The sequence below is a fragment of the Nycticebus coucang genome, chromosome 2 (assembly GCF_027406575.1).
Source record: "Nycticebus coucang isolate mNycCou1 chromosome 2, mNycCou1.pri, whole genome shotgun sequence".
NCBI classification, from domain to species: Eukaryota; Metazoa; Chordata; class Mammalia; order Primates; family Lorisidae; genus Nycticebus; species Nycticebus coucang.
Window position 1 is genome coordinate 83,882,001 of NC_069781.1, and position 19,609 is coordinate 83,901,609.

The 19,609-nt window shown below is 37.7% G+C and overlaps 1 pseudogene; it reads right to left on the reverse strand.

The window, feature by feature from the left end:
• Nucleotides 1–18,239: 18,239 nt before the first annotated feature.
• Nucleotides 18,240–19,119, reverse strand: LOC128597468 (cobalamin trafficking protein CblD-like; annotated as a pseudogene).
• Nucleotides 19,120–19,609: the final 490 nt, after the last annotated feature.

The window sequence follows — 19,609 nt, forward strand, 5'->3', positions numbered from 1 at the left end:
GGTTCAGCTGAAGCATCACCTCTCTGCACACCCGTCCCTTCCACGCACCGTCTTCTCCCACCTTCCTGGGTACACTGTTCCCTCCTCTTTGCGTATCTCTGTAGTTGTATTTCCCGTACACGGTTATTAGCCCAGGTCTGTGCTTCTCCCATTAGACCGTAAGTCCCCCGACAGAACAATACGTATTAGCCTTTGTGGCTCCACCCCAAGTGCAGTGCTAGATACAGAGTTGTTTCTAAAAAAGTCTGTTATGCTTGAGCCCAGGAGTATGAGGTTGCTGTGAGCTATGACGCTACAGCACCTACTGAGGGTGACAAAGTGAGACTCTGCCTCAAAAAAAAAAAGTCTGTTAAGTGAAGGAATGGAATTCAAGTTGGTGGGAGAAATATTTACCCGTCTATCTTGCAGATTTGTTGTAGAGAGCAAAACTAGTGTTACATGGTAAGTTCAATTGGAATTATTAAGGGCCGTGTGGGGTTTCCCTCCACTTGCCAAGTTTTGGTAAAACCTCGGGGATTTGAATTAAACCAAAACTTTAAAATATTATGGCAAATTTGGGCCCAACCACATGCAGTTTGTAAATTCCGAGCTTGAGCAGACTAAATCTAAAGGCCCCTGAGTGAGTCATCTACCCCAGCACTGAGTCCTCCTGGCGGGGCCCTTGCTGAGGTTAATAAGAACCGGGATGTCTCAGGCTGCCAAAACCTAAGGAGATATGACAGGAAACCAAACGGGAAGCTGCTGGCTGCCTTGGGCTCCCTGAGATCTGGGTCTAATAAGGCAGACTTGTCGCTGGGCCCTTTGGAGGTGAAATGAAGCGATGGACTGAACTGGGCACAGGAGGCGCCAGGTCCTGACAGGCTAAGGTGTGACCTGCTGAATCCTAACAGTCCCGGACATCTTTGGAGGCACAGGGAGCTGGGCGATGATGGCCAGGGGCAGGCAAGGTTGCAGGGGAAGGAGGTGTATGCGAAGCCCACGAGAGTAGAAGAAGAAAGGGCAAGTGAGATTACTGGTCATCTGGCGTCTTAGATCACACGCAAAGCAAACGTCAAGCACAACAGCAAACACAGCCTGTGAGCATTACAGTCTCCAAAGACTGTTTACCCAGGGCCGTCGGCTTGATCTCCCAGACTTGGTTAAACACGCAGTTTGCTAATGTGTTTCTGACTTCCTTTCCTTTTTTGTTATTGTTATTATTTCTTTTAAAACCTTTTTGAATACCTCACTTGCTTTGACACTGAGGAGAGGGAGAAATAAAAGAAGAATGATAAGAGAAGAAAATTCCACAGGACACTTAACAAAAGCTTTTCTAATATAAAAAATATATAATTAGGCATTTATAATTATATTATTCAACATAATAAGTGTAATATGTTATTAAATGTAATATTTGTACACTTTTAAATTATGAGATTAAACATAACATAGAAATATAATTCTATATGTTGTTCTACATTTTAAAATATCAATATTTATGAATGAACCAGAAATTCATTTGATACATGTCATTTTTATCAGCTTCCTTTTCTTAAAATTAAAAGCAATATCAGCAGTAGTATTAATTTCCATTTTATTTGGTGACAAAAGGCTAACAAACAATATCAAAACATTTAAATATATCATTGTACTTGGTTTGTCAGGAGTAATGGAAAAGTGTGAAGGGATATGTCTGGCAAACGTTTTTATATCCCTTCAATGTGGCTCTTCATCACATTTTATCACAGTTCTTTGTTTATATGATCATTTCTGTAACTAAATCCCAAGTCTAGGGAAAGGGGAACAATATTTTGTTCATCCTTGTATTCTTATAACCTAGGAAAATGTGTGGGGGGGAAATAGGTTCTTAATTAAAGCTATATAACAAATTTTATAAAGGCATAAAAATAAAACCTCACACGTATCACGCTGTTTTAAAAATATAGTTTCAGAATGGGCTGAATATATAGCACACCTCTCATTTTTCACACACTGTAACTTTTCATAGAAGTATAAAATATATACGAAGGACAATTTTTTTTGTTTGTTTTTGCAGTTTTTGGCAGGGGCTGGGTTTGAATCCACCACCTCCTGCATATGGGGCCGGCACCCTACTCCTTTGAGCCACAGGCGCCACTCATGAAGGACAATTTTTAACAAATCAACTTTATTTTAAAAAGCAATTTTTGTTTTATAGCAAAATGGAGTGGAAAGTGCAGAGAATCCCCTTTACCCTGCTTCTCCACAAAGGCACAGCTCTCCAACTATCAATGTCCCACACCACAGTGGTGCATGTGTTACAACTGACAAACCTGTGCTGACACACCATTGTCCCCCAAAGTCTATAGTTTACCTTAAATTCATATTCAGTGCTGGGTGGTCTGTGATTAACATGTACCCACCACTGTCATATCATCCAGAACCATCTCACTGCTCTAAAGCTTCTGAAAGCCTTTGTTCTGATTATTCTTTTCCTTCACTCTTGCCCTGAAAACCATGAATCATGTCATTGTATTCATAATTTTCCCTTTTCCAGAATGACCTCTAATTGGAATCATATAACATGTAGCCTTTTCAGATCGACTTCTTTCACTTAATAATATGCATTTAAGCTTCCTCCATGTCTTTTTATGGCTGACAGCTCAATTCTCTTCAGCTGTTAATTGTATTCCATTGTCTGCATGTACTGGTTTATCTGTTCACCTGTTGGAGGACATCTTGGTTGTTTCCAAGTGTTGACTATTATGAATAAATTGCTGTAAACATCCATATGCAGGTTTTTGTGTGAACATGTCTTCAGGTCATTTGGGTAAGTATCATAGAACTCAATTGGATAACTGTATGGTAGGAGTATGTTTAGTATTACAAGAAACTGCCCAACTATCCTCCAAAGCGGATGTATCATTTTGCATTCCCACTAGCAATGAAGAGAATCCCTGTTACTCCACTTTCTTGCCAGCATATGGTGTTGGCAGTGTTTTGGATCTTGGCTGTTCTAATAGGTATGCATTAATACTAGTATTTCATGTTGTTTTAATTTACAATCCCCTACTTACTATCATATGTTGAACATGCTTTCAATGTTTGTTATTGTCAGTGTGTTTTCTTTGGTGAGCTGTCTGCTCAGGTCTTTTCCCATTTTTTAATCAAATTGTTAATTCTCTCCTTCCTTCCTTCCTTCCTTCCTTTCTTTTTTAGATAGAGTCTTACTCTGTCACCCAAGCTAGAATGCCATGGCATCATAGCTCACAGCAACCTCAAACTCTTGGGCTCAAGTGATCCCCTTGCCTCACCTTCCCAAGTAGTTGGGACTACAGGCACCTGCCAGGATGCTTGGCTGGTTTTTCTATTTTTAGTAGAGATGGGGTCTTGCTATTGCTCAAGCTCATCTTGAACTCCTGAGCTCAGGCAATCCTCCCGCCTGAGCCTCCCAGAGTGCTAGGATTGCAGGCATGAGCCACCATGCCAGGCAATTTGTTCATTTTCTTATTGTTGAGTTTTAAGAGTTCTTTGTTTATTTTGGATAATAATCCTTCATCAGATATATGTTTTGTAAGTATTTTTTCCAAGTCTATAGTTTAATCTTCTCATTCTTTGGACATTCTCTTTCACAGAGTAGAAATTTTCAATTTTCATGAAGTTCATTGATTGTGCTTTTTGTGTTGTATCTAAAAAGTCATAGCTACACCTGAGATCATCTTCTATGCTATATTTTAGCAGTTTTATAGTTTTGCATTTGTACATTTAGACATATGATTCATATTGAGTTAATTTTTTGTGAAAACTGCATGTGGATGTTCAGTTGTTCTAGCACCATTCGTTGAAAAACTACCTTTGTTCCACTGTAATGTCTTTGCTTCTTTGTCAAAGATCAGTTCAATACATCTATGTCTATCTCTATCTTGGTTCTCTATTCTGTTCCATTAATATATTTGTCTATTCTTTGGCCAATGCCACACTGTCTTGATTACTGTAGCGTCTTAGTAAGTCTGGAAGTTAAGTAGTGTCAGTCCTCCTATTTTGTTCCTTTCCTTCAATATGGAGCTATTTGGGGTCTTTTGCCTTTATGTACTAATTTTTGAATTTACTTTGTTAATATCCACAAACTTGCCAGAATTTTGTTTGAGTTTATATCCGTGGATAAATCTATTGAGGAAGAACTTATATTTTGACAATATTGAGTCTTCCTGTCTATGAACATGGAATCTCTCTCCACTTGCTTAGTTCTTCTTTGTCACCTTTCATAAGAGTTTTGTAGTTTCCCTGATATAAACTCTTATACTTTTTAAAAAGATTTATACCTAAGTATTTTCAGGTGATAATATAAATACCAAAATGTTTTTTAATTTCAAATCCCATGTGTTCATTGCTGGCATATAAGGAAGCAACTGGAGTTTGTTAACCTTGTGTCCTTCCTCCTTGCTGTCTGTAATTGCTTATTAGTTCCAACAGGGGTTGGCATGGAATTTTGTAATGTTTTCCCCAGTTTTGTGTTGGGGTAATGTTGGGCTTCATAAAGTGAGTTGGAAAGTATTCCCTTTGCTTCTGTTTTCTGGAAGAAATATAGACAGTTGGTATCATTTCTTCTTTTAAGTATTTTGTAGAAATCACCGGTGAACACACCTACGTCTGGTGTTTTGTGTTTTGGAAGGTTATTAAATATTGATTAATTTTTAAAATAGTTATGGCCTATACATAACTGTCTGTTTTTGTGTGAGTTATGGAAGATTATGCCTTGTAAGGAATTGGTAAAATTTGTGGGTATGGAGTCATTGTTAATATTCCCTTATTATCCTTTAATGTTTATGGAACCTATAGTGCTGTCATATCTTTAATTTTTGATATTAGGAAATTGTATTTTCTCTCTTCCTGCTAGAGATGTATATCAATTTTATTTATGTTTTTTAAAGAACCAATTTTGGTTTTGTTGATTTTCTCTATGGTTTCCTGTTTTCTTTTCTTTCTTTTTTTTTTTGGTTGCAATTTGGCCAGGGCCAGGTTCAAACCCGCCATGCTCTGTATATGCGGTCAGTGCTCTGCTCAGTGAGCCACAGATGCCGCCCCAGATTTCCTGTTTTCAATTTCATTGATTTCTGCTCTAATTTTTATTAATTCTTTTCTTCTGCTACTTTGGACATAATTTTGTCTTCTTTTTTATCCTCTAGTTTTCTAGCATAGAAGCTTAGGTTGTTGATTTTGTATCTTTTCTCTTTTCTAAGATTTATATATCTCCCTCTAAGCACTGTGTTTAATACATTTCACACAGCTTGATAAGTTGACTTTTCACTTTCGCTTAGTTTAAAATATTTTAACATTTCTATTGATACTTGTTTTTAAACCCATGTTTTATTTAGAAGTGTGTTTTTTAATCTCTAAGTATTTCAATACTTTTTAGTTATTTATTTCTAGTTTAATTGTATTTTGGTCTGAGAGTAGACATTGGATGACTTCTATTCTTTTAAATTTGTGTAAGTGTGTTTGTGGCCAAAATGTGATCTATCTTGGTGAATATTTCATGTTAACTTGAGATGAATGTGTAATCTTCTGCTGTTGGATGAAGTAGTCTTTAGATGTCAATTATATACTGTTGACTGATGGTGTCATTGAATTCAGCTATGTCCATTCTGATTTTGTCTCTGCTCTATCTGTCCATTTCTGACAGAGGGGTTTTAAGTCTCCTACTATATTAGTAGATTCATCTGTTTGTCAATGAAGTCCTGTCAGTTTTTACTCACGCCTTCTGATGGTCTGTTTGTAAATATAACACATTAATGATTATTATGTGCTATTGCAGTATTGACCCTGTCACCATTATATAATGCATCTCCTTACTACTGATAATTTTCTTTCTCTGAATGTGATCTACCTAAAATTAAAATAGCTACTGTCACTTTCTTTTGATTAGTGTTAGCATAATGTATCTTCTTCGATTATTATTTATTTTACTTTCAAACAGATTATCTTCATGCTTAAAGGCCATTTTTTTCTGGACAATACGTATCTAGGCCTTTTTTTTTTTTTTTTTTTTTTTTTTTTTTTTGTAGAGACAGAGTCTCACTGTACCGCCCTCGGGTAGAGTGCCGTGGCGTCACACGGCTCACAGCAACCTCCAACTCTTGGGCTTACGCGATTCTCTTGCCTCAGACTCCCGAGCAGCTGGGACTACAGGCATGCACCACAATGCCCGGCTATTTTCTTGTTGCAGTTTGGCCGGGGCTGGGTTTGAACCCGCCACCCTCGGCATATGGGGCCGGCGCCCTACTCACTGAGCCACAGGCGCCGCCCAGTATCTAGGCCTTTTAAAATTCATTCTGATGTTCTCTGTATTGTTATATTTTGCTCATTGTTTCATAAAGTGGTTATTGATATAGTTAGATTAATATTTATCATAATTTTCACTGTATTCCATTTGGAATACTTGTTCTTTGTTTCTATTTTGGTCTTTCATACCTCTTCTGCCTTTTGTGGTTTTAATTCAATCTTTTATGTGATTTTGTTTTTCTTTACTTTCTTATCACATTAATTAAGCTTCTTTTTGAAGCCTTTTTGGGTAGTTTCCATAGAGTTTGCAATTTACCTTTATAACTAATCTAATTCTAGTCCCAAATAACATTATTCCACTTTACATTTAGTACAAATACTTTATACCACATAGTATACATGTGTTAACAAAATGTTCCTAATTCTTTCTTAATTACTGTCACTCATTTCATTTGTACATAAACATACATAGCATATAGAAATGCATACAAATGTATTCATATACAGTCAAATATGTTGTTGCTATTATTTTGAACAAACTATTAACTATTAGTACAATTAATAATAAGATGGTTTCTTTTTACTGTCAATTATCTCTAATGTTTTTTATTTCATTGTGAAATCTGAGTTTTTGACCTGTAGCGTTTTTCTTCTCTCTGAAGAACTTGGAAATTGCATGTAAGGCAGAGCTATTGGCAACAAGTTTCCTCAATTTTTGTTTGTCTGAGAGAGTCTTTATTTCTGCTTCACGTTGAAAAATAATTTTACAGAATAATTTTTATCTTGTTTTTTTATTCTCTAGATAAAATACAGAATTCTAAGTGATGGATTTTTTTTCTTCTAATACTTTAAATGTTTTGCCCTGTTTTCTTTTAGTTCTTGTGATTCATTGAATAGTTATTTGTTGAGCTCTCTGTGGCAGATAATGTAACAGTAGGCTTATCCCTCAGAATTTTCACCTCTCTGATTACATTGTCTATCTGGTTTTTAATTTTGTCTCCTTTCCCATTAAATCCCTGTTATGGTTTGGGTGTCTTTGGATCTCAGCATTTTGATTTTCACCACGTCATACCCTGGACGTGATAGAGCTTCACAATTCCGAAAAGCATTGACAGTAACGAGTTCAACACAACCCTTCCTCATGGAGGGTTTACATTATTCACTAGTTTGAAGCTTGCATTTTCAGTTCAGCAAATTTAATCTTCAATCTTCAAAGTATCATAATATCTGAGTCAAAATTAATAAAGGTATTACAGGTTCAATGACTTTATAAAATAAAAATAACAAATAGTCCTTATATTATTATCTATTTCCCTCAGTGACTACATAGGCAAAACATACTCTTTATGAAATTTCATAGAATATGTCAAATTATAGGGAAGGATCCAAAAAAAGTCCTCTGAAATCCTGTTGACCTTGTAGTACTAATTACAGTATTTTGGTTAAATTTATTTATGCTCCTTTTTGTAATAATACACGTTTATATATAAAATACCATAAATAGAATAATACCATTCATCCCAGGACACATACTTAATCAGTACAGTTGCCTTTGTGAACTGATATCTCTCCCTGGACTCTGTGTGCTCTTCTCCAGCTTGTCTTCCTTCCACTTACTCAGTTAACTACCTGGTATTTGTCTTTCCATTCCTTCCCCATAGTATAAATTCATGTACACACACATACACACACACACACACACGCATGCAAATATACATGGTACTTATGAAACACATTTGGCTACTTTGTTTTCTACAAATAAAGTATTAGGCCAGACATGGTGACTTAGACCTGTGATCCTAACATTCTGGGAGGCCAAGGCAGGAGGATCTCTTGAACTCAGAAGTTCAAGACCAGCCAAAGCAAGAGCAAGATCCCATACCTACTAAACATAAAAATAACAGGGCAGCCCCTGTGGCCCAAGGAGTAGGGAGCTGTCCCCATATACCAGAAGTGGTGGGTTCAAACCCAGCCCTGGCCAAAAACTGTAAACATAAAAATAACTAGCCAGGCATTGTGGCAGATGCCTATGCCCAGACACTTGCCAGTCCCAGATACTTGGGAGGCTAAGGGAGGAGGATCACTTGAATTCAGGAGTTTGAAGTTGCTGTGAGCTATGATGCCATAGCACTTTACCAAGGATGACAAAGTGAGATTCTGTCTCAAAAAAAAAAAAAAATACACACACGCGCACACACAGGGTGGACATAGTTTGTGTGCAATTTAAAATAGTTTAACATAGTAAATTGATTTCCCTTTTGACTATGTGTAAGTTAAGAGAAAAAAAGCTTAAATTCAGTTTCTTCTGCCTCTAAACACTCAATTATATATATAAATACACTCACACACACACATATAACATTGGAAACATAATATCCAATATAGTGGATTTATATGCATACACATATATGTATGTATGTAATATATATAGTGTATACACACACGTACACACACAAACACACATTGTAGACCTGACAGGGTTGTTGTAAAGACAAAGTGAAAACAACATGTATAAAAAACAGTATCTGGTATATGTGATAAGTACTTTCATCGAAGTCCAGTCGGGAAATCAGAAAGCACGCTAATTATTATAAGAGAAAGAATGAACAGAATGATTAACCTCAGGAAGTCGCTGTAACAGTAGGGCTGAGAGAAAACAGGAAGGAGCGGGGTGGGTTCAGGGACCCCAGACGCTGCTGGCAGGGGGTCCCCGGAATGGAGCCGAGACCTCTTAGGGGAGCCCTCTGCTGACCTTGCATTTGTCTCTTAAGGGTGTGGTGCTGCCACTGCCAGAGAAAAGGGCCATTGCCCGGGAGATGCTAAAGGAACAGTGAGCAGAGGGGCGGGAGCCTGGCCTTCCTCCCTCCTCCTGCCTTCACTTCTCCCTCCCGTGGCCCTTACTGACACCTAGAAAGACACAGGGTTTGACAACAGGATACGTATATTGCAAAGTCTTAGTTGAGGACAGAATGAAGAATTTGGAGTTGAGAACAACAACAACAACAAAAATAGCTTAATAAACTGGCAAAGTCCATCCCTTCCACGATCCTGCATCTATACACATACTTCTACGCATTTGTGCATTTTCATAAAGCGAAACCTGGGCTATTGCCTAGCGATACAATGTAACTATCTTTTGCTCTCCTCCCTCTCTGGAAAGAGGGAGACAGGGAGTTCCAAGGGTAGTAGTAACCATTTCCAGAAAGAGTCACGTTGTCCATTTCTGGATGATGTTGAGTCTCTTCAAATCATGTCATGGTCCATCTGTAGATTTGTATATGAGCGCTCATTATACAAAAGCCATCATTCAATGAACTTTATACAATAAAAGGAAAAAAGAGAGAAAAATAAATTAACAAATACGTGTAGTGGCAATAAGCAAGGAAGAAAGCGGGCAGAGCTGCTGTAATCCTTACTTCTGAAACAAATCATGAGGTCATAGTTACCATTTGTAACTTCCCCCCTTTATTCCCTTCCCTTGTTCTCCCTTCCTCAGCTGACTTGGTTTCTTTATTGAGGGTTGATCTAAATTTTCATTTCTCAAAGGCTTGAGTCCTCAATAACCTGTCTTTTCCTGGCCACTGTAGTTTTTGATTAGCAACTTTATTATCAACATGAACTATAAATAAGAGCTTGGAGAACCCAGTCCATGTGCCGCCTGCCTCTTCCTGTTTGGAAGCTACTCAGGTCACCTTTGATTGCCTCAGTCCATATAGCAACCTGCTTCAGTGTGGTAAGAAGACCCAAGTGGCCAGGCAACAGTTTTAACTTCCAGTTTGAGGAAACTTTTGGTGGCTGTGAACACATTACTTCCTTGGCACTAAGAATCTGTAAGCTAAACTCAAGGTTTACTTCCTCAGTCATAAGGTGCCCTCTGACATGAATGAGAGGCGGCCATGAAGATGGTGTGGGTGCCAAGGGCGGGCCCTGGAGGACAAATGAAGCATCATGTGCACCTCTTGAAAGCATGTCCACTCGGTGATAAACTGTATGCCCACATGTCTGGCTCTGTGGGCCACGTAACACCCACAGCTCGCCAGGGGCAGTTCATACTGCCCGGTCACTGTGATGTCTTACTGTCAGGGGTTCAGCTTCTACAAGGATGAAAAGCACTGTAGGATCTGTTTCTCTAAAGACAAGTACAGGCTGTGTCTAGGAAACCATAGATTTCTGGGGTCTGCATTGTGATCCTCCTGTCTAAGCTCACCAGAGCCCCCCTGGGCTGCTCCTGCTCACCACAGACACTGGGCAACTGCAGCTGTGCATCTGCTGGGGGAGGGGAGCTGGGCCTGCAGCCAGGGCTTGCCACAAAGCCTTTTATTGCTCTGATCTGCTCTCAAAACTGGCAGTGTTAGAGGTGACTGGGACTCAGATCTCTGAGGAAAGGGCGCTGCTTGCTTTGTGCTAGTGTTGTCAGCGGGGCGTGGCCAGGCTCCTTCTGGGGGCACTGAAAGAAGCAGGGGAGGGGAGGACATGCCGCCGTGGGGCATTAGGCCACGGCTGGGATGAAACCCACAGAGACAACAAGCCAGCAGGAAGAGCCTGCTCCTGCACACCCCTCTTTGCCCACTGGTCCTCTTGGTAAAATCTGAAGGAAACCAGTTGGAAAGGGGCAAGGCTGTTTACCAAGTTGCAACCTCAGCATCACAAAACTAAACCCAAAAGGAGAGGAGAGGTGATGATGTAGTTTAATAATAAGCATAGTGTGAAACTGATAATGAACTTCTCGTGCTGCATAACGTTTATAAAAGCATCTTGAACCAGATTATTTTTTATATTCCAAAAGTAGTGTGCATTTATTGTGAAAAATTTTGAAAAACAATAAAATCAAAATCACCCATAATCACACCATTTTTTAAACTTTGTTGCTTCTAATACATGTCCTCATATTCCCCCTCATCAGGTACTATTCTACCTGCAATTTTTGTAACCAATTCTAATATTTAATAACGTAATATATTGATAATATCCTTGTCATTAAGTAATTCACAATATCAATCTTAAATTCCATATAGGGTATGGACATTATTAGTATATTAATATATATCACATGTTATTATAACATTAATAGTATATGGATATACTGATGTTATTAATCATTCTCTTATTTTGGAATGTTATATTTTAAATAACTTGATTAATATGAGGGTACAAATAACCTGAGTTAGTTAACAATACCGTGATAAATATCTTCGTAGGAAAGTCTTTGCAAACACTTGATATGCTAAATTGTGAAGAAATGTCCACTTTTATTACATTGTGTTTGAATATTAAAGATATTCACTTTTTATATAAATCTTTTGGAAAAGGTATTTGCCACATTAAAGAAGGCAATTCCTCGAACTGAAGTTTACATGCAATCTTTCCCTTCCCTTCCCTTCCATTTCCTCCCCTCCCCTCCCCTCCCCTCCCTTCCCCTCTCTTCCCCTCCTCTCCTCTCCCCTCCCCTTCAGGTGTTGAGCTAAACATTACTTGGTTTATTGCACATTTCCTTCTGGAGCAGAAATTAAGACTAAAACTGCATATAGGGAAAGAGTCTTTGAATGTGGGTAGTGATCTGAACAGCTGGGATGGAGACTGAAGGAAATGGCAAGGACATTTAACATAGATACAAGTGGAATTTACTTAGCACAAAAACTTAGAATTTCTTGTGCAAGTAGAATACATTTGAATCAAATGTATTTTTTCTTACAGATATAAAATGTTAAACCATGAAACCATCTGTGCTCTTTTTGAAAGTGTGAAATTTGAATTTAGGTAAGTCAGAATGAAGAAGTCTAGGGATGCTGCTGTGTTGCCAGGCAACATTGCTAATCTCAGATCTCACAATGAAATGCCATAAAAGAGAATTGGCCACAATAAATATGTCCCCAGAGCAAGTAAGTAGTCAGCGTCAGTTATTTATTATGGGAAGAGTTTGTAGGAAGCCCAAAAAAGTCCGCAATGAGGATGGACTTATCTGGAGTCTATTTTGCCTTTCTTTTGCAGTACAAACTCCGGTACCTCAACTCACTGGTCACCAAATCGGATAGTCAAGTAGATAAAATGCATCCAGCTCCATCCTATGAAGGTTCTCACGGTGAAATGAGAGGATCACCTCCATATGCAGAGACCAGGAGGCCACGCCCTTATTCAGAGGACAGGAGCCCATGGCTGGAGGCCACACACTGGGAAGCAGGTGTCCCATCTGGATCACCAGGCCAGGCCGAAGAGCGAGAAGAGGATGAGAAAGTGTGTCTGTGCTCCTGTTCCTGGAAATGTTCCATTTAAATCCAAATATCTCTTTTCCTTCTTATCCAAATGTTGGCTCTGCTAGTAGTTTTTTATTTTTATTTTTCTTCTCCCTCTGTCCCCAAAGATTGCTTTGGAATTTATAGAAGATAAGAATGTATTTTCTATATTTAATGAATCCAGATAAAGTGAAACTTCTGGGAAATTTAAGAAAATGACTCAAAAATTGTTTGTTGGCCCCCTTCCTGGCCTGTGGAGACGTGCGTTCATTTAAAAGCCAAAGAACTTCAAGCTTGATTTCCTATGGGGTTAAGAAGAAGGATTGATGGGGACAGATGACTCAAGAAAAAAGTCCTTCTCTTCTCTGACATAGGACCTGACAAGAATGGATATTGATAGTCACATCTACTTGTTGACTTGCATCTCTTTTTAATTTTTTGGAATGTATAAACCTTTCCCAGCTGGTCTTGAATGCAGATACAGAACCTGTTAATTATTGGCCTGGAAAGTTGTGAGTGGATTTAGTCCCAGTAGGAAAGGTCCAGTAAACTACCATAAAAATTTAATTAAATGTGGAAAATACTTTTAGGTTTCAGCTTTTAAGGAGGTAAGACCCTCTAATTTTTATTTGTCTTTTCCTGTTAGGACATTTACAATTATAAGTTATGTTATTTGGGTGACTTATTATAAATATGAGTGTGTACCTGGCTTACAAATGTTAGGGCAATTTTGTTAAACTGTTACCTTTAGTCTTTATTACATCAAAGAGAAGTGACTCGATACTTTACTAATTATTTAGTGTGCTATTGAAAAACATTATTTGCTACTCCATGGTTTTAAAAATTTTTTTATTTTATAAAAGTCTCTCAATAGAGGTACCCTGAATTTTTTATTTATGTTACTAAGGTGCTGAAACTTATTTAATGTTTAACTAAATACAAAGCTTGAAATTATAAGGGTTATGGTTTTCAGATTATTTAGATTTGTTTATTGTTTCAAATTGCTAATCTTCTCAAATAAATAATTGTTCCCTCTGTTTTATTATTATTATTTTATTTCAGTAGACTCAGGAGGCACAAATGGTTATTTGATACGTGGATGAATTTTCATAGTGATAAAGTCAGGGTTTCAAGTGCACCCCAACCCGAATTTTGTTAATTATTTGTAATGATTTAAAAATAATACCAGATGATTCTAGAAAATAGAGAGATATTATTAAAATATTATGTATAATACCATAACATTATATGTAAGGATAAGAATAATCTTTTTACTTAATTTAAAGAAGTAGTAATTCATCTTATTGATAGATTTGTTTGTGATCATGCCAGTAAGTTGCAGACAATGAAACATCTATTTTGGTGGGTATTAAGTATTTTTGTCACATTATAAATGGGCTCATCTAAAATGATATCTAAAGATAGTTTTAGTGATGCGTATAAATACTTGATTCAATAGTAGTTTACAATTACAGTTATTATTCCTAAAACCTGGACTTGTTTTCCTTCAAAAATATTTGTGTTTTCATGATGTATTTGCCGTCAAGAATGTAGGTAAAATTTCAAAGTTTTTCTTGATGAAATTTGCACTTAATCATCTCTCTTTTTTTTATTTGAAATATGGACTTCATACCCCATAAGACATAAAAATTTTAAATTGTTTTAAAAATGAATTCTGAAGAGGAATCACAATCCTTTTTGATAAAATTGTCATTACTAATGTAGGAATTTCATTTTGACTAGTGTGCTTTAAAAATGTAAATGCTTCTAAATTCATGGTTATTTTTACTAATATCCAGTATACATTTAGAAGGTAAAGGCTAAAGAACTATACTGAATAAATTCAAAACATTGCTTGGATTCTAAAAAAATCACTTACAATAAAACATGACCTTAGTTAAATGATCAATGTTATTTAAGGAGAAATTATATCTCTGATAATTGTGTATTTGCACAAATGAACTTCCTTAGGCACTCAGTATGATTCATTAATACCTAGACTTTGGTCTCATGTAGTGTATCCAAAATTATAAATCTGAGATCATACAAATAAACATATGAAGAAATTATGCCTAGAATAACATTATACACACACCCACACATACACACAAGTCTTTATTCAATCCCAAGAGCTCAGTGAGTAGCAGAGAATAATGGTTAAAAGCAGTGACCTGGGACCAGAATTGATTTGCTTCAAATTCTCCTTTTGCCACTGACAAATTGTGTAACCTTAGGAAAGTTATTGAATCTCTTTGCATTTTAATTTCTCACATATAGAATGGGAATAATAATAGTACTTACTGTTACAAACATAAAGTTAATATTTAAAGGAGTAAGAGCAGTGTCTGGCACTTAGTAAAAGATGTTTCAACATAAGCTACTCTTCTGGTTACTGTTAACTTAGCACCTTTCTATGCACTATGAGGACTTTGAAAACACCTGCTTTCATAAAACCTTAAAATACAAAACACAAGGTAAAAATTAGATATTAGATGTGATAATAAAAAAAATAACAAAGTATGAGGCAGTATTAATCTTCTACTTTTAAGTTGACATAATTGTACTTGTTTTCCACCTTAAGTATGGTTATAACCTTCACAGCTTTTAATTCAATATCAACAAATATTTACTACTTTTGTATCTTTGGCAAAATTACGTAAATTCTCTGTGACTATAGAATAGGGAGAATATTAATGGTACTGATTATAAGATTATTGTGAGGTCTACATGAGTTAATAAATGCATAGGGCTTGGAACAGGGCCTGGCATATGGTAAATTCTCCATCAGTATTAGCTATCATCATCATCTTCACCAACTATATTTTACTTTTTATATGAGGTTATAATATTCCCAGTTTCAATTCAGTGGGAACAAATACTTTCTGAGTGCCTAAAATGAATGAGATGCTACCAGGATAATATAGGTTAAAATGAAAAAGAAGAACAGCTTCAAATAACAGTTATCATATTTATTAAGTACCTTCTATTACCCAATATATACTGCTACAGGCTCTAAAATTCCACATTTTACATGTGAGGTATGGGTTTGAAAAGTAACATAGTTTTAAAAAGCAATTCAAAAATAATTTAAATGAAAGAATGGGCAATATGTTATCAGGAAAATATAGCAAAAAGTCATAATGTTGGTATAGGAGATTGATATAATGAAGGTGTAATTCGACCCCAAACATTCAGCAGGATTAAGCAGTAAACTTTGTAATGCCAAGGGCTGTCATTTACCCCAGAGATGAAATGAGTACCTTATCAACAAGGAATACATCTGATTTTCAGGTGTTTATAAAAACATTCACCCAAATCGGTCTTTCTAATAGGTCATTACATTCCAGAAAGTAGACAGAATGGAAACAGCATGTCCTGTATTATTCAACTAACCAATAAAGACCAAATGTATTGCTACTTGGAGATAATAAGAATATTAATTAAATAATCATTGAGTTAAAGGCAAAATACAAAATTTCAGCTTTGCTAAAAATAATGATAATTACATATCAGAATCTATGTGATACAACTAAATGCTTCCAGGAAAATCTCACTGACCTTAATGGAAAGATAATACCAATTGCATTTAAGTAGCTTCAGAGTGTAGGGAAAAAAACAAAAATTACCAAATATTTTGTTATAGAACAAGAATAACAATTATTTGCAAAATTAATGATTGAACCCAAAAGAAAATGACAGGATAATAACACACATGAATACTGATGTAAAACTTTAAATATATTAGTAGCTAATAGAATCGTACATAATTAATAATGTATCACAATCAGATTAGGTTTATTATTAGAACGTAAGAATACTTCAATATTAGGGTAAATATTAATAAATTGCAGGAGAGTAATCATATAGTCATCTCCAAGGGCACCTGACAAAGTTAATCACCCATTCCTGACTAAACAGATACCCACAATAATGCATATGTGTGTGGTATACTTCAGACCCAAGGTCAACATAGTTTTGCCCATATTATTTTATGGCACCCAGATGACTAACTTAAGATCCATCTAGCTTTAGCTTCTTGTTCACAAGATGTTATGAGCTGAATTGTGTCCCCTCAAGATCATAAACTGATGGCTTAATCCCCTATGTGACTGTATTTGGAGACAGAGCCTTTTGGGAATAAATTAAGATTAAAGGAAGTCCTAAGGGTGGAATTCTATATTCAAAAAGCCTGGCGTCCTTCTAAGCCAGCGGTTCTCAACCTGTGGGTCGTGAGCCACGGAACTGTATTAAGGGGCCACGGCTTAGGAAGGTTGAGAACCACTGTGAAGCAGTGGAAAAGTCACCAAGAGTGAGCACGCACAGAAAATAGGTAATGTGAGGACACAGCAAGAAGGCTGTGTCAGGAGAGAGGCCTGACCAGAACCAACCCCTGCTGCACCTTGGTCTTGGACTTGTAGCCTCCTGAACTTGTGGGGAAACAAATTTCTGTTCAAGCTGCTTGGTCTGTGATATTATGTCATGGTAGCCTGCGTGGACTAAAACATAAGAAATGTGGGGGAAAAAGCAACAAGTTAAACAGAATCGGGAGGAAACTGACTGACTAGTCTGGAATTGGGACTCTTTCCTGGTTCTTTCCACAGGCATTTATCAGAAAGAAAATAATGTAGATTCCAAGAAAAGGGATGTGTGGCCCTCGCTAGGATCCTGGTGTGAGCAATAAAACAGTAAAGGTCTTTTAAAAGATGACTGAGGAAATGTGAGTATGCCCTTGGCATTAGATAATATTAAGGATGTGTTTGTTATTGACTTTCTTAGGTGTGGACAAAAAAATGTATATAGGAACTGATTACTTAAAGTGAATACTGAAATATTATGCTGGGTATTTCATGTTATCCAATTTACTTTAAATGTTTAAGTATATAGAAATTAGGAAAGAAAACAAGAGAAAAAAAGATTTCAGAATGTCTAATGTACTTTTACTGGGAGGAAATGTTCACACAGCTGGGCCAGTTGGCTCTGCCCCACTGGAGCCCTTCCCAGCCCTGCCTGGACTTCTCATCATGTTTTATGAAAGAAGAGACCAGAGGCTTTGTCGTTGCAGACTCAGGAATGGATTTCGGACTTTGGAGCTGAAAAGGAAATTATGTGCCCTACACCTGCAGCCTCAGACACGTTAAGGGATTTCCTCACATGAGTCTACCTGAGATAGGACAGCAGAAATGTACAAGCGCTGTCACCCCACGTCCCCGCTCCTCTCTCCTCTCTCCACACACAAAGGGAGCAAAGGAGAGTGGCGTGCTGCTTCCAGCCAGGTGAGTAACCTCTGTCACACCACAGCTGCAAACGTGGACCACGTACAAACACAGCTCCCAGAGAGCGGGCGCTAGGGAATGAACAGAGCCCAGAAGGCTTTGCAGGGGAGTTGAAATGTGGAGGTGCAGTCGGCTTGGGCCAGCTCCCCATTTTTTTTAATCATAACCAAATGTGTGATTTAATTTGGAGCAAAACAAAACTGAGGTTTTTTTTTTTTTTTTCAATAAAGGGGAGAAATAACAAGGAGATTATCCCCAGGTTACATGCTAATTGCCATATCCTATACCATCTGGATGTGCTCAACATGTATTCAAAGATATTACAACTAATAAGCATTTGAAATTTTAAAATCACAAATCACTTGAGAATGTTGTAAATTCATAAATGTTTAAATAAATACTTAGAAATAAACATATTTTAAAAATTGAAATCTTTGACAGTGTTTATAGATCAACCCAAATGTTACAAACAAACTGTTCAGCAAATAAATTGACATTACTGCTGGTTTCCACTTAATTTCTTCATAATATGACTGTCTGGTGTTGCCTTAGTGTAGATACTTCCTACAATTACATGGGTACCGAGAGACTATGATGAACCACTTTACAGCATCCAAGATCATCAGCAGAGCATCCTACATGTCCTTGGCGTTTATCTGTTTCAAAAGAGTATTGTTTGTATATGGTCCAAAAAATGCCAAACCTGATGATGGGTCAGTCTAGTCAGCCCAGGATCCTTCAGCTGGAAGAGCACAGCAAATTTCCTCAGCGCCACTGATGCACTTTTCTGAGAGCATTGCTCTTTCAGTTTCCACCTCTTCACTCCAGTCATGTCGTTCTTAGTCTTCCGTGTTACAGTCAGAATCATTAGTTTGCTACTAACTTTTCTGGAAATAGTGATTCAAAAATCTCTTCGCAGCAATTCTGGACATGTGTGGATTGCACACTCTACTCTGGCACTTTCAAAGTAAGTGTCTGCACTGTTAATTTCTTGTTTGACAGGTGCCTCATTACCCTGAAGCTCATTTACATATTGCGCCATCACAGACTCGTATCTTTCACTTGAGAAAGTTTGCTAGAACTTCAGGCAAAGTTTTATGAACCAGGCTCCTCTTCTGTGAAGCTGTCCCATTGAGGTGACAATCAAAACCTATATTCCCAGGAAGCTGGAATCTTGATCCTGGGGTCCAAATGGCCCCATAGTTTCATACCATTCGAGAGCCTATATCTGGAGGTGCAGGGGCCACATGAGACTCATCAGAACCCGATGATCCCACAGTTGAAAAGGCTTTGGGATTGACAACCTTTTTAACTAAAGAGCAAAACCCTGAGAGATAGGAAGCCAGTTTGGCTCTGTTGCAAAGCACAATGGCCATTTAGCAGAAAGGACTGTCACAAAATAGCTTTTCTTTTGTAAAGTTAATCTAGTCACCACCAAAGCCGTCAGCGTCAGCTCTCCATGTTTTATGTGGCCTCTGTCACAGCAGTGGGTGCAGGAACAGCTCCCACGCCCATAGGAAGCTGCCATTTCCCTCCCAGAGCAACAAGGCGACCAGGTTAGCCAGGGCTGCCAGAGAGAGAAAGGGCTGCCAGAGAAAGGGCCGGAGGAGGACAGCCCCAAATTCTGAATATAAACTCAGCAGCAGTCCCTGACCAATCCTTGAGCTGTTGTGTGCACAGGCCAGACTGAAAGGAGGCTCAAGGGAGATGCAGCTGCCCCGACAGCAGCACCGGGAGCCTGAGGGGGGACTCCTCAAGCCAGCGTCCTGGTGGAAGCTGGTGACAGTGTTCTTCAGAGGAACAGAGGAGACTAGAAAGCACTGGGCAGAATAAACTACAATGCAACGCTGCGCCCTTCTGCAGCGC